At 40.9% G+C, this 25,045-nt stretch overlaps 1 protein-coding gene across 7 annotated transcripts in view; it reads left to right on the top strand.

Annotated features, from left to right (window-relative positions):
* Positions 1–25,045, top strand: part of TMEM108 (transmembrane protein 108) — a 432,137-nt gene that overhangs the window by 163,488 nt on the left and 243,604 nt on the right. For 2 of the 7 annotated variants that reach the window (XM_070466742.1, XM_070466741.1), the window contains exon 3: positions 7,971–8,017. The exons of the other annotated variants lie outside the window; for them this stretch is intronic. The gene's annotated coding sequence lies outside the window, so the exon portion shown is untranslated. The remainder of the gene's footprint in view (positions 1–7,970; positions 8,018–25,045) is intronic. 7 annotated transcript variants of the gene reach the window in all.

Genomic DNA, 25,045 nt, shown 5'->3' with positions numbered 1-25,045 from the left:
TAACACTGAAACACCAGCCTCAGCAGGAAGCTGAGGTTTTGAGAAAATTGAAGCAATGAAAGGAGAAAGTAGTTGAAAGCTGCACTTTCCATGGCCTTTAATCCATGGCCTTTAATCATAGATTTTAGGTTTTTATTAAGTTTCAGGAAGTTGCTTGGAAAAAGGGCTTCTACTGGGTACTCTGTTCTGCCATCAAGAACCAAATAAAGCCTGGTTTGTACACTGAGGTTCTGAAGTCCCTGGGCCCTGAGACTCATTCCAAAGAGTGTGAAGACTGCCCCTTGAGACAAGGTTAAGAATATTTTAGCCCTGGACTGTGGGGCCAGGAGCCTCAATCAGAGCAGGGTTGCCTCGGGTTGCCACCTTTGAATGCTTTCCTGCATAGGAAAACTGACTACTTCTCCCAGAGGGATCTTCTAAGTTGGCCACACCTTGCTATCACTGCTCATGGCCATGCCTTCAAATCTCGGTAACCTTGAAGATCTGCTCTTGTAAGTCACTCAGCCCAGCCATCCCACCTCACTCGTGTATCTAGTCAGCCCAGCACTGTCCTTACACCAAGCCCTAGTCCTTGTGTTTCATATCGCTCCCTGGGGGGTTGTTTGAGGACTTACTGAAAACATGGCATCTGACATTAAGGCTATACTGTCTCCTGGGTCCCTGTAATGGTCTTCTGCCTTGCCTTCCTGCTTCCACCCTGCCCCCTCTCCCCCCTGCCAAAGCTGTTTTCTGTATAAAAACCAATTTGATCTTTTAAAAATGAAGATTCCATCTCATCACTCCCTTGTCTGAAGTCCTGCAGTGGCTTCTCGATCTTGCCACACCGCCCCACTTCCAAGCCTGTGTCGCCCTGCGCCTCAGCTCCCTGCCTCCCTCTCAAATGTCAGTTTCTACATCACTCCCCTTTAACGCAGCCACACTGACCGGCCTCTTTTACCCCTCCAAGTGTCTGCTGACATTGGCCCTCATGTAGAAGCTATTTCTGCTCCCTGATATGCTCGCCCGTTGATCTTCGTGTGACTAGCTTCCTCACGCCATCAGATCCCAGCTTAACATCCTCAAAGAGGCAGTCTTTAATTGTCCAGTCTGAAGTAGCCACATGAATAGATTCTTTGTGTCTCTTGTTTATGTCCTTGTTCATTATCTCTTTACTTCTCATTTCATGAAGACAGAGACCTTTCATGGCCTGATCTTGCTGTTTTCCCAGTGCCAAAACTAGTGTTGAAAACATAGTAGGTGGGCAATTAATACTGAATGAATGACACCTGATAAGTATTCTATACATGTTCACTATTAGCATTAATTATATTATCAAAAACCAAGAAGGTGAAACGTTAATATAACTGGGGTTCTATTTTGTCCTGATTCTATACAGTAACATGTTCAGAAAAATAGGTGTCCAGCAGAAGAATATGACTGAAAGCAACTAAAATCTTTGTTCACACCCTCAAGAATATGCCCAAGATGAAAGGATGTATTTTTCACCTATAGAAAAACTTGTTAAAATCCCATCTCACCATCTCTTTTGCCCACATTATCCAACACTTATGGCAGCCAGTCAATCAATTTTCTCTTCTTATCTCCCTACCAAGTCCCAACCAAAGAACTCTGCTCAAAAACCCACGGTCTGGCTGAACACCTCTAGGTGTTGGACCCATTTTCTAAATTGGCATAACAAAAAGTCACAAATCCAACAGGCAGGATACATGAGGTTGGAGAGGTGGAGGTGAGGCTGGGAATAGCCACAGGTTAACACACACACAGCATAAAGGGAAACTCAATAACAATCTGAGTGAATTCTGAGCTGAATGGTGTTGAAGAAGCACTATGGTGGCTCAGTGGTAAAAAAAAAAAAATCTGCCTGCCAATGCAGCAGACTAGGGTTCAGTCCCTGGGTTGGGAAGATCTTCTGGAGAAGGAAATGGCAACCTATTCCAGTATTCTTGCCTGGTAAAATCCCATGGACAGAGGAGCCTGGCAGGCTACAGACCAAGGGGTCACCAAGAGTCAGACGTGACTGAGCACTACTGCTACTCCTATACTAAAAAGCTCTACTTGGGAGCCTTGACTCTTAGGAGCTTTTTATTATGACCCAAGTACACAGTAGGTATATGTCTTCATTCTTGGTTTCCTGCTATGGAGCGTTGAACCCAGGACAGAAGGGGGTGTCTCCTATCCCAGAGCTCTTTCTCTCTTAGAATCTTACTGACTCTGATTGGATGTAGTTATTAACTTGCTGTATTATTTCATTTTTAACTATTGTGTATTAGAAGCTTTAATCTAAAAGGGAAGAGGAACAGTTAGTAGCAAAGGAAAGAATGTGATGCCCAGCAGCCTGGCGTGAGCAGACCGGGATGAAGCGTGATTTCATTCCCCTGGTCTGACAGCAATCCTGATCTCTCAAGTCCAGCCAGGTTCCACTTTACCTCTGAATTTTTTCTCCAGTAATGAATTCTGGCTTCGAGAGCCATCTGCTAGGCTCTCTCAGAGCCAGCACACGTTGCAGGACCAACTCTTGAGAAGACAGGCTACAATCAGGGAGGCAGGGCGCTGCCCTGCACATTGCCAGGCCTGTCAGAGAAGCTTCCCTGAGCATACTGCTCCCACCAGCTGACCTCAAGTGACTCATCAGGTTAGGAGAGAGTGGGAATAGAAATTATTTCCCTGGGGGATCCTGGCTATATAATTGCTATCATTTGTATGCAGTTGAGTGATTTGCAGAGGAGCATGGCTCAGAGCTCCCAGCTGCATTCTGCCTGTTTATTTCTGGGACCATATGAAACACTTCAGAAGGTGGTTTCCGAAAGGTGATGTGGGCATTATAGTAACATCTGGGACTGGGGTTTTCTCCCACCCCATCTAGATTTTGGTCAGAGGTCTGCATACAAAGAACCTAGGTTTAATGGCTGTGACTTGCATTCCAATCACATGCCTGTCAGTTCTGCCCTGTGTCTGCCACAGTCCTGAGCCTCTTGGCTCTTCTCTGACAGCTGTTTTAGCCTCAAGTTTCGATTTTCAGTTTTCTCACTATCCTAAGCTAGGATTTTGCCATTTCTAGTTACCCTTAGCTAGGTTTCCTCTTGTAATTTGCAATAGGAGATGCACAGTTTGATTAACTACCTCTTCATAATGTTCCTTTCCCTTTCCTTGCATTAGAGTTGGCCTCTTGAGTTTATTTATTAGCCATCACAACTATCTGTATGTGCCTGCTTTAGTATGAACTATATTTAATACCTTTTTCTATTAATACTGTGTGGCAAGAATAATTTTATTAATCTCAACAGATAAGACTGAGTGTCGAGTCACAGGAAGGGCTGTGGATTTCTCCCTGACTCTCTCTAACACTGGGAAGTGTTTCTCGACCCCTCCAAAGGCGCACCAATGGCTTAACACAGTCCTTAACGCAGCCAGTCTCATGAGCCACATATGGAAAAAGCCTGACACGTTGACAGAGGAGGGTCCCTGAGCTTGTTGCAGAAACCACTAATCAAGAAACCAAGCACCGCACACGGAGAGTTGGAGAACTCAGGTTTATTACACCAGTGGGCCCAATGGAGTTAACACTCTAAGCTCTGAGCCCCCAAAAATGGGGTTACAGAGTTTTTATAGACCTACTATAGTGAGCAACACAACTGCTAATAGGCTGGTTTAAACTAAGGGGTTTTGCGCACTCGGGAACAGTAGTCAAGATAGGGAGGGGGATGCCTGACCTTTACACGGACAGGCATGATTAAGCAGGTTTGCAGGGGCTGGGCAATTGCAAAGAGCAGGACAAGGGTGAGTGAGATAAGCTCCAGTTCCTAGTATTATAAGTCCCCACTTTCTGAGACTACGTGACCTACGTGATCCAGACTTTGCAAGGAGCAAGCTGAGTTACAGAGGCAGAAGGAGCAGGAAGTTATGTAAAATTTTAACTTTTCCTCTTTGGTCCCCCCTCTTGATGCTTCTATCACTCGTTGTAGAAAGCATCATCTCATGTTTTGGTAGGACATTCACAGCTCCCCATCACTTAGGGGGCTATATTGAGCTATTACCATTTGTAACTTTATGGATTCAATTCGAGAGGTTATAACTGGGTAATAGCATTGAGAATAAAAGGGCCAAACAAGAGCGCAACAAAGAGCATGATGAGAGGACCTGTTAAAGGGAGAAGCCACGATGCCCAGCTCCAGACACTGTTCCAATTATCCCAGGAATTAGCTAGTTTCTCTTTCCTTTTTATGATTTGTTCCCTTAGCTGTTGGGCCGTGTCCCTGACTATTTCTGATTGGTTTACATAAAAGCAGAATTCTTCATTCAAGAAGAGGCAGAGTCCTCTCTTTTCAGCTGTCAGTAGGTCTGCTGCTGCTACTGCTGCTAAGTCGCTTCAGTCGTGTCCGACTCTGCGACCCCATAGACGGCAGCCCGCCAGGCTCCGCTGTCCCTGGGATTCTCCACAGGCAAGAATACTGGAGTGGGTTGCCATTTCCCTCTCCAGTGCATGAAAGTGAAAAGTGAAAGTGAAGTCACTCAGTTGTGTCCTACTCTTTTTGACCCCATGGACTGCAGCCCACCAGGCTCCTCCATCCATGGGATTTTCCAGGCAAGAGCCCTGAAGTGGGTTGCCATTGCCTTCTCCAGTCAGTAGGTCTAGCCCTCTCTTATTCTGTAAGTCACCTCAGCCAGGGACTCTAGTTGGTCCTGTAACAAGGAACACAGCAATAATACTGATTAGCGATAGAGGCCGGGGTTGACGATGAAAATCCATTGCTATTTTGATAGCTGGGTCCTCAAGCTTCCGCTGTGGTTGACCAGCCGGCTACCGGAGTATGACTGGAGCAAGGCTGAAGAATCCTCAAACTTCTGCTGTGCATTGACTGGTCAGCTTCTGGAGTGACTAGAGCAGGGCTCAGCGTCCTTTGTGGGTGAGGGCCATTGTCTTTGGAACCGGACCTTGAGGAGGTTTTTGGGGTCCCAAACTGCTTTCCAGGTGTCCTTATCACCGGAAGTTGGTGCCTTCTTGACTCTGGTGTGGTGGATCCAAGAAAATGAGACCTATAACTCTAATAGCAGTCGGGGTTGCCAGGACGACAGTGTGAGGGTCTGTCCAAACTGGCTGAAGTGTTGGTTTTTTTTGTTGTTGTTGTTCTAATCTTTAACCCATATCTCATCTCCTGGCTGATAGGATGAACCCAGTTGCCCAAAGGAATGGGTGTCCTTTCTAAGGTTTATTGGGCAATATGGAGGAATACTTTCTCCAGGGCCTGGAGGTGTTGGGACATCTTCAGGTCAGCTAGTTGTTGGTGGTCTCCCTTGAGCTTTTCTATCACTGGGGGTGGTCTCCTGTATAAGATCTCAAAGGGAGAAAGCCTGAGGCCCTCAGGATACATTTACAGAGGGAAATGAGAGTCCACAGAATGATAAGGCAGCTTGTTCCAGCATTGTCTGGGTGTTGGCTGGGGGATTCTTGTCGTACTACTACTTGTAGAAACAAACTTAACAAGGAAGTTAAAGATATATGACCCAAAGATTAATAGAAGTAGGAAAGCTGTTGTGGGGCTAGGCAGGAGAACCAGGTCCAGACATTGGTTCGTGATAGTAGTGTTTCTCTAGGTTTGAGAAGATGCAAGAATTTGGATTCATAAAAATCTTTACCTGAAAACATCTGACTATCTGAAGGCCTGTTTTCCTGGGGTTTTCCCAGAGCACAGAGTGCCTTATCTTTTCCTCTCCACCCTGAACTCCTTTCAAGGGGGTGTTGAAGGTCCGCATCTTTTAGCAGTCATGATTTAATCATTGTAGAGTCAATTGGCAAGGGCCAACTTCCAGTCAGCAGGGCCCCTTCAAAGCCACATATTTGACCATTTTGGGGGCATTTCATGGTCATTGTCAGAGCAGGCAGTGGCACCCCACTCCAGTTCTCTTGCCTGGGAAATCCCATGGACGGAGGAGCCTGGTAGGCTGCAGTCCGTGGGGTCGCTAAGAGTCAGACATGGTTGAGCGACTTCACTTTCACTTTTCACTTTCACACATTGAAGGAAATGGCAACCCACTCCACTGTTCTTGCTTGGAGAACCCCAGGGATGGGGGATCCTGGTGGGCTGCTGTCTATGGGGTCGCCCAGAGTCGGACACGACTGAAGCGACTTAGCAGCAGCAGCAGCAGCATGGTCATTGTGTCCCACGGTTCTGGGAAGGCTCATTCCCTGGTCTAACAAAGGTTCCATTGACAGGCTACTCAATGTGTTATCACTGGACCAGGCCTCGTAAGTAGCAAAAGTCTCTGTCTTACTAGCCTCTTGGTCCAGGAAAATATTTCCTCCTGTTCTTTCTTTCCATATAGAGAGTTACATTATTACAATTATTGATCTCATGTGGAACTGCATATCAGCATTTTATCACAGGCTCAGTCACACACTTGGTAATGTAAGAAATAATCTTCTGAAGCAAGCTACATAAGAAATAATACAGCTAGCAGTTATTAGTAAGATCGCAAGCAAGAATTTAAGTCAAGAACTTTCACCGGGTATAACCCGGTATACCCCAGGTCATCTGACTCAGATAAATGATTATAGCCAATTGTTAATCTCCTGGTTGTACATCAGGGAGCATCTGACCTTTAGTTGAAAGATTGGTTACTGAGATAAGCTTTAGAAACAATCTTACAGTGTCTTTTTAATAACTTAATTAAAACTTTTAGCAATATAACATAACAAGGAACTATCTCAGAAGTGAGTCTTAGTAAGCACAGACCTTAATTAACAAAACTAGAACTTAATATTCAGTGAAACGTAATTTTTTCTTTTTTGGGAGAACTCATTGTGAGGGCATTAACTCTGTAGCCAGGGAAGGCTTTAACCCATCAAATAAAAATGAGGTCTGTCAGGGAAAAGGCAAGCAGCTGTCTTGGATTTCCCATGGTCCTGGCTCTTTGATTTTCAGCTGTTGTTTATCCATTTTTAATTTCCTGATATAGCAGACTATTGCCATGTTTTAAGGACATCAGGATAGCAAAAGTCGAACTGTGAGGGGTTACTTTTTGTAGAAGCAAAATGAGCTTTGTCTGCGTGTACCATACTCTGAAATAATGTTTATTTACTTTACCAAAGTTACAAAAAGATTTTAAAGACAAATATAAATCACTTAAAGGCAAAGAAATTAATAATCTGTTATCAAAAGTTGCATTCTAAGAAAACTTTGTTCTCTAAACAGAGAGAAGACCAAATTCCAGTCTGGTTCCAGCTTACTGTTAATAACAACATTTGTTTATCTGTTTAATCTTAGAAAGTCTTCTTCATAAATCTTGAAGAACTAGCAGTATTCTTCAAAAGACATGAGAGTAAAACCATAGAAAGCATGTTTAAAATCTGATTCTATTGCAGTTGACAGAGAAACCTGGTCATTGTGATATGTAACACTTTAATGTGATAACTAGAATTATAATTGACCATATCTTATCAGGGCATATCAGACCCATATGAATTTTACATAATGTTAGGATATCTATATTAGTAACATCAACAATACAGTGTAGCCTGAAAAGATTTATCACCCCTTTAACAGTACTTCTCATGTAATTTAACACGTCCAATGAACCAAGGTAGCTTAATAGCTCTTTGGGATGTTTCAGAGGCCCTCTGAAGCATACCGAAGTTAGCTAGAGATCAAGTTATTTGGGAAGTTTTGTCAATAAATGTCAAAAGGGTTTGTAACAGTCAGGTAGGATCATATAAGTTACTGTGAAATAATAGTTATTCACTTAGCCAAAGTTAGAAGATTTTAAGGGTAAATATAGAACAGATCAATTAAGAGGTAAAGAAGCTTAAATCTATTATTAAAAGCAGTTCAGCATCTGAAGAAAGTGTGTCCTCTTAACAGAGAGAAAGGCCAAATTCAAGTTTTTGCACCAACTTACTTTAAACTCTTTTAGGTAAACTTAATTAAATTTATTTTAAACATAGTCCTAACCACGCACAAAACTGTTTTTTTCAGGGTCCACTTTCCACAGACTTTTTAATCAGTTTCTGTAACAGCCACCTGTAAGTCTGACCTACTTTCTTTTCTCTTTATAAAATGTAATTTAATATTTTATATCTTCTTTGTTAAAAAACATACATTCTACTTCCTTATTATATTAGCAAACAAACATTAATACTAGATATTTAATGTTGAATATTTCCCAGTTTACATGAATCTGAAATTTATTTAGGTCAATTTTTCTTGTATTTAGAATTGTTTGATTTGCAACCGCTTACTTTTTTAGGCCAATTAAATTAGAATTCATTTACAATTTCAACAATATTATCAGAAAAAAACAAGACATGCACTGAGACATACATAAATCCAGAAAGACAGACAGAGATCTTATAGTTTTCTGTTTGAGGTTTAAAATATCTCTTTGACTCCTTTTTTTTTCTTTGCTTCAAGTTCTAATTTGCCCAAGGCTGAGGTCTCAGGCAAAGTTGGCTGTGTATTTCAAGGACATGGAAAGGGTAAACTTCAAGCTTTTTCCTAGGCCTTTTAACAAGCTAGTTGTTTTTAACTGCATATGTAAAAAAGAATTGGTTTTGCAGTTTCCAAAAATAAAAATTTTTCTCATTCCATTCAATCATCAGTCACACACTCACAGTCATTCAGAGGCTATCACAATGCCTCCCTTCTCCCAAGTCCCCAGGTTTCCTTAACTGTTGATCCCTTCCTGGGAGCTCCAAGAAGGTGATCAGTCTCCTCTTCTATCCGTTGGGGTAGGACCTGACTAGGACTGGGGACTGGCCTGGGGCCTTACCTTAATCTGTGGCCATTCCTGGTGAGTTGGTCTGTCCCTCCAATGAGTGAGGTTGGGGCTGGCCAACCAGAGAGTTGGAATACCGGTCCAAAAGAGAACCCAAAATACCATCAGGTGGTGTGCCTTCTTGTTTATTTCAGGGTTTCTTTGCTCCAGCCCAGCCGAGCCACCAGTCCAATGGCTCAAGGGGCCAGCATGTTTGGAATCTCACTGGGGCCTCCAGAAATACTGCAGAAACCAGTCATTGAGAAGCCAAACACCACACTCGGAGAGTTGGAGAACTCAGGCTTATTACACCAGCAGGCCCAGAGGAGTTAACACTCTAAGCTCTGAGCCCTGAACAAAGGGGTTACAGAGTTTTTATAAACTTACTATAGTGGGCAACACTGGCTGCTAATACGCTGGTTTAAACAAAGGGATTTCATGTGTACGGGAACAGTAGTCAAGATGGGGAGGGGGATGCCTGACCTTTACATGGACAGGCATGATTAAGCAGGTTTGCAGGGGCTGGGCAATTGCAAAGAGCAGGACAAGGGTGAGTGAGATAAGCTCCAGTTCCTAGTATTGTAAGTCCCCACTTTCTGAGACTACGTGACCTACGTGATCCAGACTTTGCAAGGAGCAAGCTGAGTTACAGAGGCAGAAGGAGCAGGAGGTTATGTAAAATTTTAACTTTTCCTCTTCAAGCTGAATGGTGAAGACCCAGTAGGCTGTCATTGGTGAGGGTGGATGAAAAGCTTTGTATGTATTGGAGCTTAAGAGCTCAGCAGGAAGCAGTGTGATGTAAAAGGAATACCGAACTTATAGTGAGAGTCCTAGGTTTGGGAGCATCCTCACTCTGCCAGCTTACTGGCCAGACGGCGTGGTCAAGATCTTTAACCTGATACCATTTGGGTCTGACTGCTGTGTCCCTGGCACCATGTTTGACACTGCTGATGCAGTTGTGGGTGTGACAGGACTTGCAGCTAAAGGTGACAACCCTGGTTTACTTTTTACTGGGTTCTTGTGTGAGTCACTTCTTTTGTTAACTCTGTGTTCATATTACAAGTATTTTCAGTAACAACATTATTTACAGTAACAGGTGTATTTTAAAGTTCACATGGAGATATCATTAATATATCCATCCAGGATAAGCAGATTGAAAAAATTACACAGCAATGTAGATGGAGAATGCACTTTATCTTGTAGGAAAAGTTTTTTTATGCATTTATTCCCATACAGTAGCAAAATGTAAAAGCACTACTGCCATTGGTATAAGGGATATGAGTTGCTTATTAAAGATAACTTTCATGAAAACACATGCAGTCCAGTGTTCATAGCAGCATTATTTACACAAACACATATACATACACACATACATACACATATATACAATGGAGTACTATTCATCCAGAAAAAAAGAATGAAATTTTGTCATTTGCAGCAACATGGATGGACTTGGAGGGCCTTATGATAAGTGAAATAAGTCAGAGAAGAACAAATACTGTATGATATTACATATAGTGTAATCTAAAAGATACAACAAAGTCGTGAGTATAACAAAAGAGAAGCAGACTTATAGAGAACAAACTAGTGGTTACCAATGGGGAGAGGGAAGAGGGGAAAGGCAAGACAGAGGGAGGGGTTTAAGAGGTCCAAACTGTTAGGTATAAAAGCTACTAGAATTTATAAGTACCACACAGGGAATACAGCCAATATTTTATAATAAGTATAAAAGAAGTAACACCTTTAAAAATTGTGAATCACTATATGATACACCTGTAACTTATATAATGTTGTACATCAGCTCTACTTTGATAAAAATAATAAAATAAATTTTTAAAGTAAATTTTATGAAACTCCACCTGATCCTCTAAAAAGCCATTTTTCTGTGTTCTTATTGAATACCTGGGAAGACAGCGGGCTCATAAAGAACAGCCTCTATTTACATAGCTTATTTCCATACCAACTCCTAAGAGTGTCAGAAGCAGCAGAGTAGAGTGGCCGGGAGGGATGGACTGAGGACAGTCTCAGATCACCCTTTCATGGAGATAAAGAGGCTCCAGAAGGGCTTCTTTGCTTGTTTGGAGCCTGAAAGACAGCCCCTGGGATCCTCTTGAGAGATAGATAGGAAAGGGAGATCGGGCCTGGGGAGACTTAGATTAGTATGCAGTGGGTGATTCAGAGTAACTGAGAACATTTTAAAATTACTAACTGTAAAGAGAGTTTACAAATTGGTCAAAAGACAATATCACATTAAAAACTCCTCATGACATATTAGTAAGTGGGAAAAAAAAAAAGAGTAGACACTATTTTGTACATATAATCTTATTAAATTTTGGAAGAGAAATATTTACAGGTGTGTCATTGGATGATATTTTTCTGGGCCTACCTTTAGGCTTTTCTGTGTTTTCCAAGCTTTCTACAATAAGTGTGTATCTCTTTTATAGTCTAAAAAAAAAATGGTGGTTATAAACAAAACCCTGAAGTATTATCTGTGCAGGAAGGGGACTATCTGCTGCTCACCATTTCATCCCCCGTGTCAGGGCTGTACATTAGAATCACTTTAGAAAATGCATGAACTATACAGCTTTCTGAGTCTCATTGCTGGAGATACTGACTCAGTTGAACTGGTAGGAAACAAGGCTGCCGAGGAAAGTGGAAGCAGATTCTAGACTAAGTCATACTAAAGAATATTATCAGAGCTGTCATTTCCCCTGTAAACTACAGGTTCATTGTAACGTTGGGTAAAATCCATACTCCAGTTGAAGGCTCACACTCTAAACTTCTGTCCATCTTAGCTCCAGTAGTTGCTCTCCCAGGGAAGGACAGATCTAGTTCAGTTTTCCCCGGAGATGCCTCATGGGCTTCTGGGACTTGGAAAAGGTAATTATCTCTCAAGTACCAGATGGCTGTGTAGATTAGCTCTGCTGAGTAGAAACAGTGATGTAAACAAAGGATGTGATTAGCTGGTTGAATAACAACGGGTCATCTCAACACAGATGTACTGGAAACAAGGGTGGGGTTGGATACAAAAGTTTTTATTTTCTTGGGTTCATTAGCAATACGTTCATTATTTCAGTGGACGTAAAGAGTGGGCTAACTTTATACCATAGCATTCTCATTTTTATTAAGGTAACACTTTCCTTAAAACTTTGTGGTAAGAGATGACAATGTTATTTTCCATCTACTTCTAAAGAATAGTTATGTGTTCTTACTGGGAGATCTATTTATTCATTTTTTTAAGAATTCCAAACAAAGCATTTTTAGCTCCATTTATGACTGCTATAGAAAACTAATATTCATACTATCTACCTATACAAACACAGACCTATATTTTATTTTTTTAAAAAAAAGGACAAATGAAGCTACCCAAATATTTTAGGCCACCATTTCGTTTCTGCTTAGTTAAAAACAACAACAACAAATTGAAAGTTTTCAAATTGCTGCCTATTGAAAACCATGCTATAGACTCCAGGGTCTCCCAGCTCTCAATTCCCTAAGGTATAAATGGAGAGAGAGGAAAAATCACAGGCAATTTAAAGTGTGGTTAAACCAAAACTACTCAAAATGTGGTACCAAAATTTTAATTGTCACCGTATTTAGTTCAAAACGTGTTTAATATTCAGAAACACATTAACATTCTAAAACATCATCTAAAAGCATAAATAATGTAGGTATTGATGATGTGCATGCACTAAACATTTACTTCCTCAACAAAGAAATGGTCAGAATATTAAAATAAAAAATATTTAAAATGAGAGTTTTAAAAAGATCAAAGTCTTTTAAAATACATTGCTTGGTTTTATGGGTTTTGTTAGTTTGTTTTATTCTTGGGTCAGGAAGATCCACTGGAGAAGGGATAGACTACCCACTCCAGTATTCTTGGGCTTCCCTTGTGGCTGAGCTGGTAAAGAATCCCTGCGCAATGCGGGAGACCTGGGTTCGATCCCTGGGTTGGGAAGATGCCCTGGAGAAGGGAAAGGCTACCCACTCCAGTATTCTGGCCTAGAGAATTTGGACATGACTGAGTGACTTTCACTTTCAATTTGTTTTATGAAGAAAGAGAGATGTCCCCAAGCTATGGTAGGAAATCAGATCTATTCATTAGTATGTATTTCCGATAAAGACACAAAGATGAAAATATTCATGCTGAATTGTGATGATTTTATTTTCTGACAGTTTGTTATCCATATATAGCTTTTGGGCATGGTTAATCTTCAGACTGATTTCTTTTCATCCCCTAGATAATGAATATTTAAACCTCATATCACCCTGACCCATTTTCCTAACATTTAGGTGAGTAGTGAAGATTAGGCAAGTAAAAGTAGTACGTGTTACTAGCAAATACAGCTTTGTGAGGTGAGTTGGTCATCAGTTGATATTTTTTCATTATCTTACTTACTTGTAACCAATGACTCCTGATGTCATTGGTTCTGGCTTTCTCCTTTCCCTAACATCTGGGTAATTTGACACCAGATAGGTGATGCTGGTTGTAGCTGTCTTTCCATTAATCTGTGCCTCCATGTTGCATTTTATCCACACTTACTAGGTACATGCAAGAAATTAACAAAACTGTGGGATAAACAGATAGATGCTATGTGCTTTTATAGAGTTACAATTTTATTTGAGGATGTTGGGGACAAAATATTGTAAACAAATTTTATTAATGATAAATAACTTTAAAATTATTTTATATTAAGTAAATTGTACATATTACAGAATATAAAGAAAATGTGGTTTGGTTTTTAAACTGAAACAAGAGACTTGAAGGAAATTTCCTGCTTAGAGAGGATACTTTCTACTGTACCCTGAGGGTCCAGAATGTAGGGTTAGAATGGGGGTGGGTGGTATATATATTCTTTCTCATATTAAAAGTTCTTCTGTGAAAACATTGAGAAGCACTGAATGAGATCATCAAGAACAGTAGCATAACATTTATTTAAATCAATGTCCACTTAGTTATAGTTATGAAGGAATTCCATTCAGTTACTATACTTTTTCTGAAAAAGCCTACCTCTTAAATGAGCCAAGCATAAATCACTTACTATCCAGTTTATGAGGACTCAACATTTAGAAAACAGTTTAAAGAAATACAAATGGATAAATTCTCACAATTATCTGATAGAGAAGCAGTAGTTTCCTCATTTACCTACTTTAATGTCTTAATTACCACTTTGCATGTCAGAAGTCCCCATGACTTGTGCATACCTAGACAGTTGCTGCCGAAGATTTCCTTCAGACTCTGATGATGATAAAGATGATGGTGAAAGTATTAGTAGCTGAGTGGTATCCAGCTCTTTGCAACCCCATGGACTGTAAGCCTATCAGGCTCCTCTGTCCATGGAGTTCTCCAGGCAAGAATACTGGAGTGGTTTGTCATTCCATTCTCCAGGAGATCCTCCCGACCCAGGGACCGAACCTGGGTCTCCCTTATTGCAGACAGATTCTTTACCATCTGAGCCCAACCGGGGAGCCCCTAAAGATGTTGGTAGACAGCACCTAGTAGTGTTTACTGTGTGCCAGGTGCTGCTCTGAGTGTTTTCATTTAACCCTCACTAGCAACCCTATTGGAGAGGGCAATGGCGCCCCGCTCCAGTACTGTGCCTGGAAAATCCCATGGACAGAGGAGCCTGGTAGGCTACAGTCCATGGGGTCACTAGGAGTCGGACACGATTGAGCGACTTCACTTTCATGCATTGGAGAAGGAAATGGCAACCCACTCCAGTATTCTTGCCTGGAGAATCCCAGGGACAGGGGAGCCTGGTGGGCTGCCGTCTATGGGGTCACACAGAGTCGGACACAACTGAAGTGATTTAGCAGCAGCAGCAGCAGCAGCAACCCTATGCGATACAATTATCCTCATTTTCCCATTTTACATATGAGGAAACTGAGGCCTGGATGGTTCAAAAAATCTCCCAAGGGCATGTGGCTTATAAATCGCAGAACCAAGGTTGGCCCTGGGTGATCTGGCTCCAGAATCTGGCTTGTAAACATTAACTTTTCCTTCTCTTCATTATAGAAATTATTAAATATGTACTGTTTACTGGGCTAGAATTCATGAAGTTGTTGCAAGAAATGTTGGAGAACAGCTTGAGTCACATGAAGAGCATTAACAAATGAGGAGCTGGTAGGATTGGGCAACCATGATGCAGTTGATATTTCCAAAGAGAATCATTTGGCTAACAAAGGAAAGAAAATGAAGCCCTAAAATAGATTTTGAAAAATTGCTTTCATTATATTTGTTCTGTGAGCATCTTGTGTGAAGTAAAGAATGTCATATGATACTATTGGGCCATTCTGTCTGCAAAACACTCCCCAAAACAATCAGTTTATTCAAAGAATGTGTTCTTTTTCCAGTTGTTTTCAGATAAAGACAATCTGTACTAAAGTGTATGCTTAAAAGTTGTCTTCAGGACACTAGGCATTTATAGGAAGTTGATGGTGCCAAGTGCCAGTAAAGGTTTAAAGGAGTCTCATCGGTGCTCAGCTGTCCAGAAAAGAAGAGCCTGGTTGGCCATACCTCTGCTCCATCACCCCAGATTTGTTTATTTTTCTTTTATTACAAGAAAAGAGAGAGCCCTTCCTGCAGCCATTCCGGGGATACCTTGTTTCTTACCACTGCTCTGAACTCGGAAAGCATGCACATGCATGTTTAACTTCAATCTAGTTGATGGCTTCCTTCCTTAGTTCTGTGCCTTTTGAGGGCAAAGTCTATGTTCTTTCTAAATATCAAATGCTTAAGATCACTTCCTCATCACTGAAGTTGCCCCTCCCACAGCCTGGACTCAGTCAAAGATTGTCCTCTAATGAAGAGACCTCATTGCAGAGGGAGAAACATTTTGAGGCTTGTTTATGTAGAACATATAAAAGTTTTCAAGGAGTGATTTTGTTCCAAGAAAAGTTAAGATTTTAGCAGATTCAATCCAGAAGCACAAATTTCACTAAACAGAGGATTTAGTTTGCTAAAAGCTTAAGCAGTAAGCTTTTGCCTCTGAACCCCCAGTCTACCAAACCTAGTACTCCATCTGGTAGATCTCGCCCTGTCTAGGCAACCCCAGTTGGCTTTGATCTTCCACCATTTATCTGTCACATGTGTCAGTGTCTAATAGTTTCTGTGTGTGCTTGACTGCTGGCTTTTTATTCCAGTTTTAATGGAAGCAGAAAACTTTCTTCCCACAGTGGTAGATCAATTAACCACACTGCATTGAGGGCAGGAAAGGTTAACTTTTCTTTTCAGGACTGATAGTCCTAAGCAGGATATAAAAGGTTAGATTTTGCTTTTATCTAGGAAAATGCATAGATTGGAGTCTCCCCAGAGAGCTTATGAGAGTGGGCTCTTTAAAAGACCTGCTGGGGGTCAACCTTTGGGGAAAAGAGCCTGAGATTTCCACATGGATTTACAACTGGGCACATCTGAGCATTAGCAGACCGTGAGAAGGGAAACCTGGGAACCCCACGGTCATTAGATAATGGCGTGATCTTTATGACGTGGTCTTTATTTCTGCTACTTTGAAGTTTCATGATAATGCATTTCTTTCCATATTTTAATAGTCTTTTAATATGCCTTCAGCCTTTATTCACATATGTGTGTGGGAGAAGCTACTTCAGCCAGCAAACCTCATTACTGTCTTGTCTGGAAGCATAGGGCCCAGCTGGAGGTATGCTAATACACCTGTCCTTTCAGTGAAGGTTTCTGGAGTCCAGGGAGGATTATTGTTTTTTGTTGTTTAGTCACTCAGTCATGTCCAACTCTTTGCAACCCCATGGACTGTAGCCTACCAGGCTCCTCTCTCCATGGGATTTCCTAGGCAAGACTTCTGGAGTGGGTCACCCCTTCCTTCTCCAGGGGATCTTCCTGAGCCAGGGATTCTGTGTCTCCTGCATTCACAGGCAGACTCTTTTACCACTGAGCCACTAGAGAGCCCCCTGCCCCCCACCCAGGGAGGATACCTCTTATGAAATGGAATCTAAACCAAATAGGCCTGATAAGAAGGTGTTTCTGTAGGAGGTGTACCTGTCTGAGCTGTGGCCTCTCTGGCCCCAGTGTACTGACTGTAGTATTCAGTCCAGACATCCATGCACAGCAATAGCAGGTGTTAATCCATAACTGGAGGTAGAGGAGACTTTATAATAATAACAAAAGTATTAGTTGGCAGTGTTTGAACCCTCACACTGAAATTATATAAATAAAAACAAATGTTTACGTGTTCACAGATGTTAAACCAATTCATCTTCCCCCTCCTTCCCTTAGAGTCTTGTCTCATTATAGCTCATCATTTGTAAGGCACGGTGAGCTTATGGCATTGGTGCAGGAGACTGGCAGGATGCTGAGCTTGAGAGCAGGCAGTGAGGAGTGAGAAGTCCCACTAAATTCCTCTGCCTGATTCTTAGGTAAATGAAAACCCAGTTCACAGGGTTCTCCCAGTGTGGAGACTGGAGTCAGGAAGCAAAAGAGATGATATAAGAGAAATAAAAGGCCTGCTGCTGTCCTGGCCAAGGTAAGAATGAAGCATTCAAGGAAGTGCCCGGGATTCTATCCCAGTGCTCCTGTTGGGACTGGGGAGCAGAAAGGAGCACAGTGCAGATGCTTCCCAAACCAATATGGAGCAGTTCAGTCCCTGAACACCAAGGATGCTCAGGTGAGAACCAGAAGCATTACAGCAGATGTACGGTGGACTTGCAGCCCAGGGCCATGTGGTGCTGGGGCTGCAACCAGCTGTGGAAAAGCCAAGTAAACAACAATGGGCTACAGGCCAATATCACTGATGAACATAGATGCAAAAATCCTTAACAAAATTCTAGCAAACAGAATCCAACAACATATTAAGAAAATCATACACCATGACCAAGTGGGCTTTATTCCAGGAATGGAAGGATTCTTTAATATCCGCAAATCAATCAATGTAATACACCACATTAACAAATTGAAAGATAAAAACCATATGATTATCTCAATAGATGCAGAAAAAGCCTTTGACAAAATTCAACATCCATTTATGATTAAAACTCTCCAGAAAGCAGGAATAGAAGGAACATACCTCAACATAATAAAAGCTATATATGACAAACCCACAGCAAGCATCACCCTCAGTGGTGAAAAATTGAAAGCATTTCCCCTGAAATCAGGAACAAGACAAGGGTGCCCACTCTCACCACTACTATTCAACATAGTTTTGGAAGTGTTGGCCACAGCAATCAGGGCAGAAGAAGAAGTAAAAGGAATCCAGATAGGAAAAGAAGAAGTGAAACTCTTGCTGTTTGCAGATGACATGATCCTCTACATAGAAAACCCTAAAGACTCCACCAGAAAATTACTAGAGCTAATCAATGAATACAGTAAAGTTGCAGGATATAAAATTAACACAGAGAAATCTCTTGCATTCCTATACACTAACAATGAGAAAACAGAAAGAGAAATTAAGGAATCGATACCATTCACCATTGCAACAAAAAGAATAAAATACTTAGGAGTATATCTACCTAAAGAAACAAAAGACCTATACATAGAAAACTATAAAACACTGATGAAAGAAATCAAAGAGGACACAAACAGATGGAGAAATATACCGTGTTCATGGATTGGAAGAATCAATATTGTCATAATAGCTATTCTACCCAAAGCAATCTATAGATTCAGTGCAATCCCCATCAAACTACCAACGGTATTTTTCACAGAACTAGAACAAATAATTTCACAGTTTGTATGGAAATACAAAAAACCTCGAATAGCCAAAGTAACCTTGAGAAAGAAGAATGGAACTGGAGGAATCAACCTGCCTGACTTCAAACTATACTACAAAGCCACAGTCATCAAGACAGTATGGTACTGCCACAAAGACAGAAATATAGATCAATGGAACAGAATAGAAAGCCCAGAGATAAATCCACGAACCTATGGTCACCTTATCTTCGACAAAGGAGGCAAGGATATACAATGGAAAAAACACAACCTCTTTAACAAGTGATGCTGGGAAAACTAGTCAACCACCTGTAAAAGAATGAAACTAGAACACTTTCTAACACCATACACAAAAATAAACTCAAAATGGATTAAAGATCTAAATGTAAGACCAGAAACTATAAAACTCCTAGAGGCGAACATAGGCAAAACACTCTCTGACATAAATCACAGCAGGATCCTGTATGACCCACATCCCAGAATTTTAGCAACAAAAGCAAAAATAAATGGGAACTAATGAAACTTAAAAGCTTTTGCACAACAAAGGATACTATAAGCAAGGTGAAAAGACAGCCCTCAGATTGGGAGAAAATAATAGCAAATGAAGCAACAGACAAAGGATTAATCTCAAAAATATACAAGCAACTCCTGCAGCTCAATTCCAGAAAAATAAATGACCCAATCAAAAAATGGGCCAAAGAACTCAACAGACATTTCTCCAAGGAAGACATACGGATGGCAAAAAAACACATGAAAAGATGCTCAACATCACTCATTATCAGAGAAATGCAAATCAAAACCACAATGAGGTACCATTACACGCCAGTCAGGATGGCTGCTATCCAAAAGTCTACAAGCAATAAATGCTGGAGAGGGTGTGGAGAAAAGGGAACCCTCTTACGCTGTTGGTGGGAATGCAAACTAGTACAGCCACTATGGAAAACAGTGTGGAGATTCCTTAAAAAGCTGGAAATAGATCTGCCATATGACCCAGCAATACCACTTCTAGGCATACACACTGAGGAAACCAGATCCGAAAGAGACACGTGCACCCCAATGTTCATTGCAGCACTGTTTATAATAGCCAGGTCATAGAAGCAACCTAGATGCCCATCAGCAGACGAATGGATGAGGAAGCTGTGGTACATATACACCATGGAATATTACTCAGCCATTAAAAAGAATTCATTTGAATCAGTTCTAATAAGATGGGTGAAACGAACCCATTATACAGAGCGAAGTAAGCCAGAAAGATAAAGACCATTACAGTATACTAACACATATATATGGAATTTAGAAAGATGGTAACGATAACCTTATATGCGAAAAAAGAAAAAGAGACTCAGATGTATAGAACAGACTTGTGGACTCAGTGGGAGAAGGCGAGGGCGGGATGTTTCAAGAGAACAGCATCGAAACATGTATATCTAGGGTGAAACAGATCACCAGCCCAGGTTGGATGCATGAGACAAGTGCTCAGGCCTGGTGCACTGGGAAGACCCAGAGGGATGGGGTGGAGAGGGAGGTGGGAGGGGGGACCAGGATGGGGAATACATGTAAATCCATGGCTAATTCATTTCAATGTATGACAAAAACCACTGCAATGTTGTAAAGTAATTAGCCTCCAACAAATAAAAATAAATGCAAGAAAAAAAAAAAAAAAAAACAATGGGGAAATGACCAGATCTGGCTGGGAGCATTGCTGGAGGTGAAAGAAGGGTACAGCCTCATACTTTACTATCAGAGGCCAGAGGGGCACATGTGACCAGGAAACAAGCTCATTACTACAGACCAGTGTGTGCCAAGCAGTGCACACGTCAGGACTAGTACAAGGCTTGTGACACTGGGAGGGCCAGTTCTATTACAGGAGAAGAGAAAGCCATCAGAGAACCTGAATGTTTTCTAAAAGAACTTTTCAGATTTTTGTATTGGACTAAGTTTTAAGCTTGACTGGGCATTCAGTTACAATAGAAGATATTACATAATACATGATCAGAACTAATTTTTTACTAAGTGGTTAAAAGAGAGAATCATAAAAAAATCATTAAAAAAATACAGATATCTTTTAATGGTGACCTAAGGCCTTTTCTTAGACTCCTGCTGCTTATTTCTGGCATAAACCACCCCCGGAATGCTTTGTCTACAATTTGTAGTTATATTTTCTTTATTGTGTCAATTACTCTTTGACTTTTGCAATGAAATGTGAGCATAGAATCTTTGAGTTTTTACAGGTAAAAAAATATTTTACAGTTGCCTTGACACCTAATTGAAAGCATCGTTAGAGGAAACTTGTATCAATTAAGTCTATTCAAAGCACTTGATTTAGTTTGCATACAGACAGCTTTCTCTTCAGTCCCTTTTTTCTCCTTTCACAGTGTGTTATGCAACTATGTTACTAGTAACTATGTTACTAGTTATTAGGTAACTAACATAACACATAAACTGGACATAAACATATTTGGAGACACAACCTATTCTTGAAAGCAGACAATGTGGAGACACCCCAGAAACCTGTTACCTGTGAATTCTTAGTGTGGCAGGGGAATCGGTCAGTGTGACATGGAGTGGAATGGAGAGTACTGGTTCATTTGCAGGTCAGTTAACTAAGGGTTGTTTAAGAGTGTGAATAGCATAACATTTTGTCTCTATAACATTTTCAAAGTTGTATTCTCCCCTGCACTTCCAAGTTGCAGGCAGTGTAGATTATACTTTGAAAGTCCACTGCATACACTTTGTGATAAATTAACCAAACCATAATTGTATGTAGCTAGTTTGTAAAAGGATAATCATGTAACACTCATTTTTTTTCCTGCTGATTCTTTTCCATGATGTTCTTGACTCCATAATAGTAAAAACCAATATGGAGAAGGAAATGGCCAGTATTCTTCCCTGGGAAATCTAATGGACAGAGGAGACTGGCAGGCTACAATCCATGGGATGGCGAAAGAGTTGGACACAACTTAGTGACTAAATAACAACAACAAATAAGGTTTTTCTTTATTGCCTATAAAATTTATTCTGTTAGGTTGACACAAATGTACTTGGGGGTTCAGACTGTGAATTTTAAATCATTATAACTAGGCTCAAACACATCTTTTTCTGTCAAAATAGGAACCATTACAGTCAACACATTTTTGCCAATGAGAAATAAATTTGTTTATTCCTGTAGTGTAAAAATCTGTACCTCAGGATTCTATGAACTCTTGGAAAGCATTTTCTGCCTCCTGCTGGTTGTGAAAGCATTTTCCCTGCAGAAAGTTTTCGAGATACTTGAAAAAGCAAAAGTCAGTTGGCGAAAGGTCAGGTGAACATGGTGAATGAGACAAAACTTTTTAGCCCAATTGATTGAACTTTTGAAGTGTTGGTTGTGCGATGTGTGGTCAGGCAATGTCGTGGAGAAGAATTGGGCCCTTTCTGTTGATCATTGCCAGCTGTAGGCATTGCATTTCTTGGTGTGTCTCATTGATGTGCTGAACATACTTCTCAGATGTAATGGTTTCGCCAGAATTCAGAAAGCTGTAGTGGATCATATGGACAGCAGACCACCAAACAACAACCTTGACCCTTTTTGGGTGGGAGTTTGGCTTTGGGAAGTGCTTTGACCTTCTTGGTCTGATCACTAAGCTGGTCATCACTGTTTGTCATATAAAAAACAGTTTTTGTCATATGTCACCATCTGATTGAGAAATGGTTCATTGTTGTTTCATAGAATAAGAGATGACGACCCTTCAAAACGACAGTTTTTTGGAATTTTGGTCAGCTCATGAGGCACCCACTTATTGAGCTTTTTCACCTTTCCGATTTGCTTCAAATGCCAAATGACTATAGAATGGCTGATGTTGAGTTCTTCAGCAACTTCTTCTATAATTATAAGAGGATCAGCTTCAATAATGCTCTCAGTTGATCATTGTCAACTTCTGATAGCTGGCCACTGTGCTCTCATCTTCAAACCTCTTGTCTCCATTGCAAAACTCAAACCACCACTGCCTGTATGTTCATTAGCAGTTCCTGGGCTAGGTGCATTGTTGATGTTAGGAGTTGTCTCCACTGCTTTACCACCCATTTTAAACTCAAATAAGAAAATTGCTCAAATTAGCTTTTTGTCTAACATTTCCATAGTCTAAAATAAATATGAAATGCACAGCAAGTAATAAGTCATTAACAAAAAAAAAAGCAAGAAATGTGCATTAAAATGATGTATAACATAACCATGTTTATTTAAGAATGTATTGCAATATCAAATGGCAAACTTCAACAATGCCAAACCGCAGTTACTTTTGTACCAACCTAATAGTTTCTGCTTAGCCACCTCATCTAAAGTCTCTTCAAATATAATCTTCATAGTTGTATTTGGAAGGAAGTTTACTTCCTGCTGGAAATTCTCCAGAGTTACAGCTTCCTGATCTACCACTTAATTCAAGTTTGACTTGGCTTTGTTGCCCTGACTCTGTATTTCTCTACTCTATATCCTCTCTCAATGCGATGGCCTCATTAACTCTGACTACAGACTTAATAGGAGAGGATATTCTCAGCTGCTTTTGGTTGGAAAAGTAACTTCCTGTTTGAGGGTCCAAGCTATTGCCCAAACTCAGTCTCTGTTCACTGGTGCCAAGTAGAAACGCAGAGACACAGTTGGATGAAGTAGAAATGAGTAGCTTTATTGCTTTGTCAGGCAAAGGCGGGTACAGTGAGCTAATGCCCTCAAGACTGTGTGACCCACCCTGAAGGGGTAGTGAGGAGTTTTATAGGTTCAAGGAGCAGGGCATGATCAGCTCATGGACGGTTCTTGGATTGGCTGGCATCAAGGTGAAGTTTCAGGCATGAACAGCTTTCTTGTTTGAACCAGTCTAGGGTCTGTGTTCTTGTGGTCAGCAGTTTTCATCTGGAGGGGATCTGCTTCCTATAAGCACAACTTAGAAATGTGTGTCGTGTTTATCTATATCTTTCTGGGAACTGGGAGTTCAGTGATTCTGCTATGTGGCAGAATTATAGTCAAATTATTACCAGTTCCCTAGGCCAACAGCTATTCTTTTTTTCCACATCTTCACATTTACCAATCCTTAACTCTTGAGTCAGCCCTTTACTTCAAAAGACAAGGACACAGGGCCTTGTACACAGTTTCAAAGCTAGAAACATTTCTTCCCCTGCATTGAATGGACATATGGGTACTTTCTGCTTAACTCTTACATTTCACTCTGCCCTTCACCCTGCCTGCATTTCTCCCTGTCTCCAAAGGGGCGCCTGATTAACTGTTTCATGGCCAGTGCCAGGCAGGTTTCTCTTGTTCCCTGCTCAGGCACTGTTTCCCTGTGCAGTGGTCTAAGGCCCCCTGAGCCTGCAGTAGAGCAGGTTAAATGGAGAGTTGGTGGCTCTTCCTTGGTATTGTGCCTGACTGTGTGCACCACTTCTTGTTTGCAGAGCTAGAGATCCTACAGGTGAATTCCCAGCTGTGAATCAGGGGCCAGAATTTCAGCAAGTGCTCAGCAATTTCTCCAGCTATGGGAAAATTCTCACCCAAGAGTGAGCAGGTGCCTCGCTGCCTTTGGCCAATGAACTGAGGGCCTTCCCAGTCTGTCAGAGGATGCAGTCTCCAGAGTGGGGTTGACATCCTTCTCAGGTTGGAGAGTCTACAGTAATATCCATTTTTGGGGTTTCATTTATTACTCTTTTCTCTAGAGCCAATACTGTCCACTCTATTAGGAACTGTTTAGGGTTGCTTCACACTGTTGGTAACTATTTCTGATCCATTTGTGGCACATTTTTGAAACGTACTTTCAAAACATTGGAAGTGGGTGTTAGCCCCCCTCAAACTGATTGAGTTGATATTACTGTCCTGTTTCTGCTATTAACACAGCTCATAATTTATTTCTTACTGTCCTAGCTCTGATCCAGGCCTGCAAAGCCATGTTGCGTAAAATGAGTTTTAAAAGCATCAACTGCAATGCTGGGGTCAATTTTTCATACTCTGAAAAGGCTTAGGAATCAAAACCCAGTTGAAAACTTAGTCTGTCCTGTTTGTGAGTAGAAATAGAAATGTCAGTCAAGATATTGTGACAAATCTCTGGGAAATGTGTCATCCATTGATTGGTGCAGTTATCCCTGGAAATAGCATGTAAAGAAATGTCTTCCCAATCCAAATTTCCTTTTGATAAAACCTTGGCAACATGGTTGGCAACAGCTTTTGTAATCCTAGGTTTCAAGTCTTTAAAAATAATTTTGCTGGATGATGCATGCTTTGAGGATATAATATTTTAAATATCATCATACTGCTTCCAGGCATCTGAGATTTTAATGTGCAAATTGGTATATCATTTTTCCTTTCTCTGTGTGTGTGTGTATGTGTATCCTGTCATATCAAGTCAGTCAGTCATATCAGAGAAACAGACATTGGACAAGTCAGTTAGCCCTTCTGGGCTGTATCCTCACAGTGCAGGGTGAAGGAATTGCACTATGTTTTTATTTTAGATGTTCTATTTTTATAACATGTTTTTACTTTAATGGGAAAGCACCTTGTGATTACATGCTTATGTATGTCCTCCATGTGCAGATAACATATATTAAGGTTTTATCTCTGAGAGCCTGGACTGATATGAATCACATATATACAAGGACTGTTCTCTT

The sequence above is a fragment of the Odocoileus virginianus genome, chromosome 4 (genome assembly GCF_023699985.2).
Source record: "Odocoileus virginianus isolate 20LAN1187 ecotype Illinois chromosome 4, Ovbor_1.2, whole genome shotgun sequence".
NCBI classification, from domain to species: Eukaryota; Metazoa; Chordata; class Mammalia; order Artiodactyla; family Cervidae; genus Odocoileus; species Odocoileus virginianus.
The sequence above is the reverse complement of the archived record's forward strand: the minus strand, read 5'-3'. Positions and strand labels throughout refer to the sequence as shown.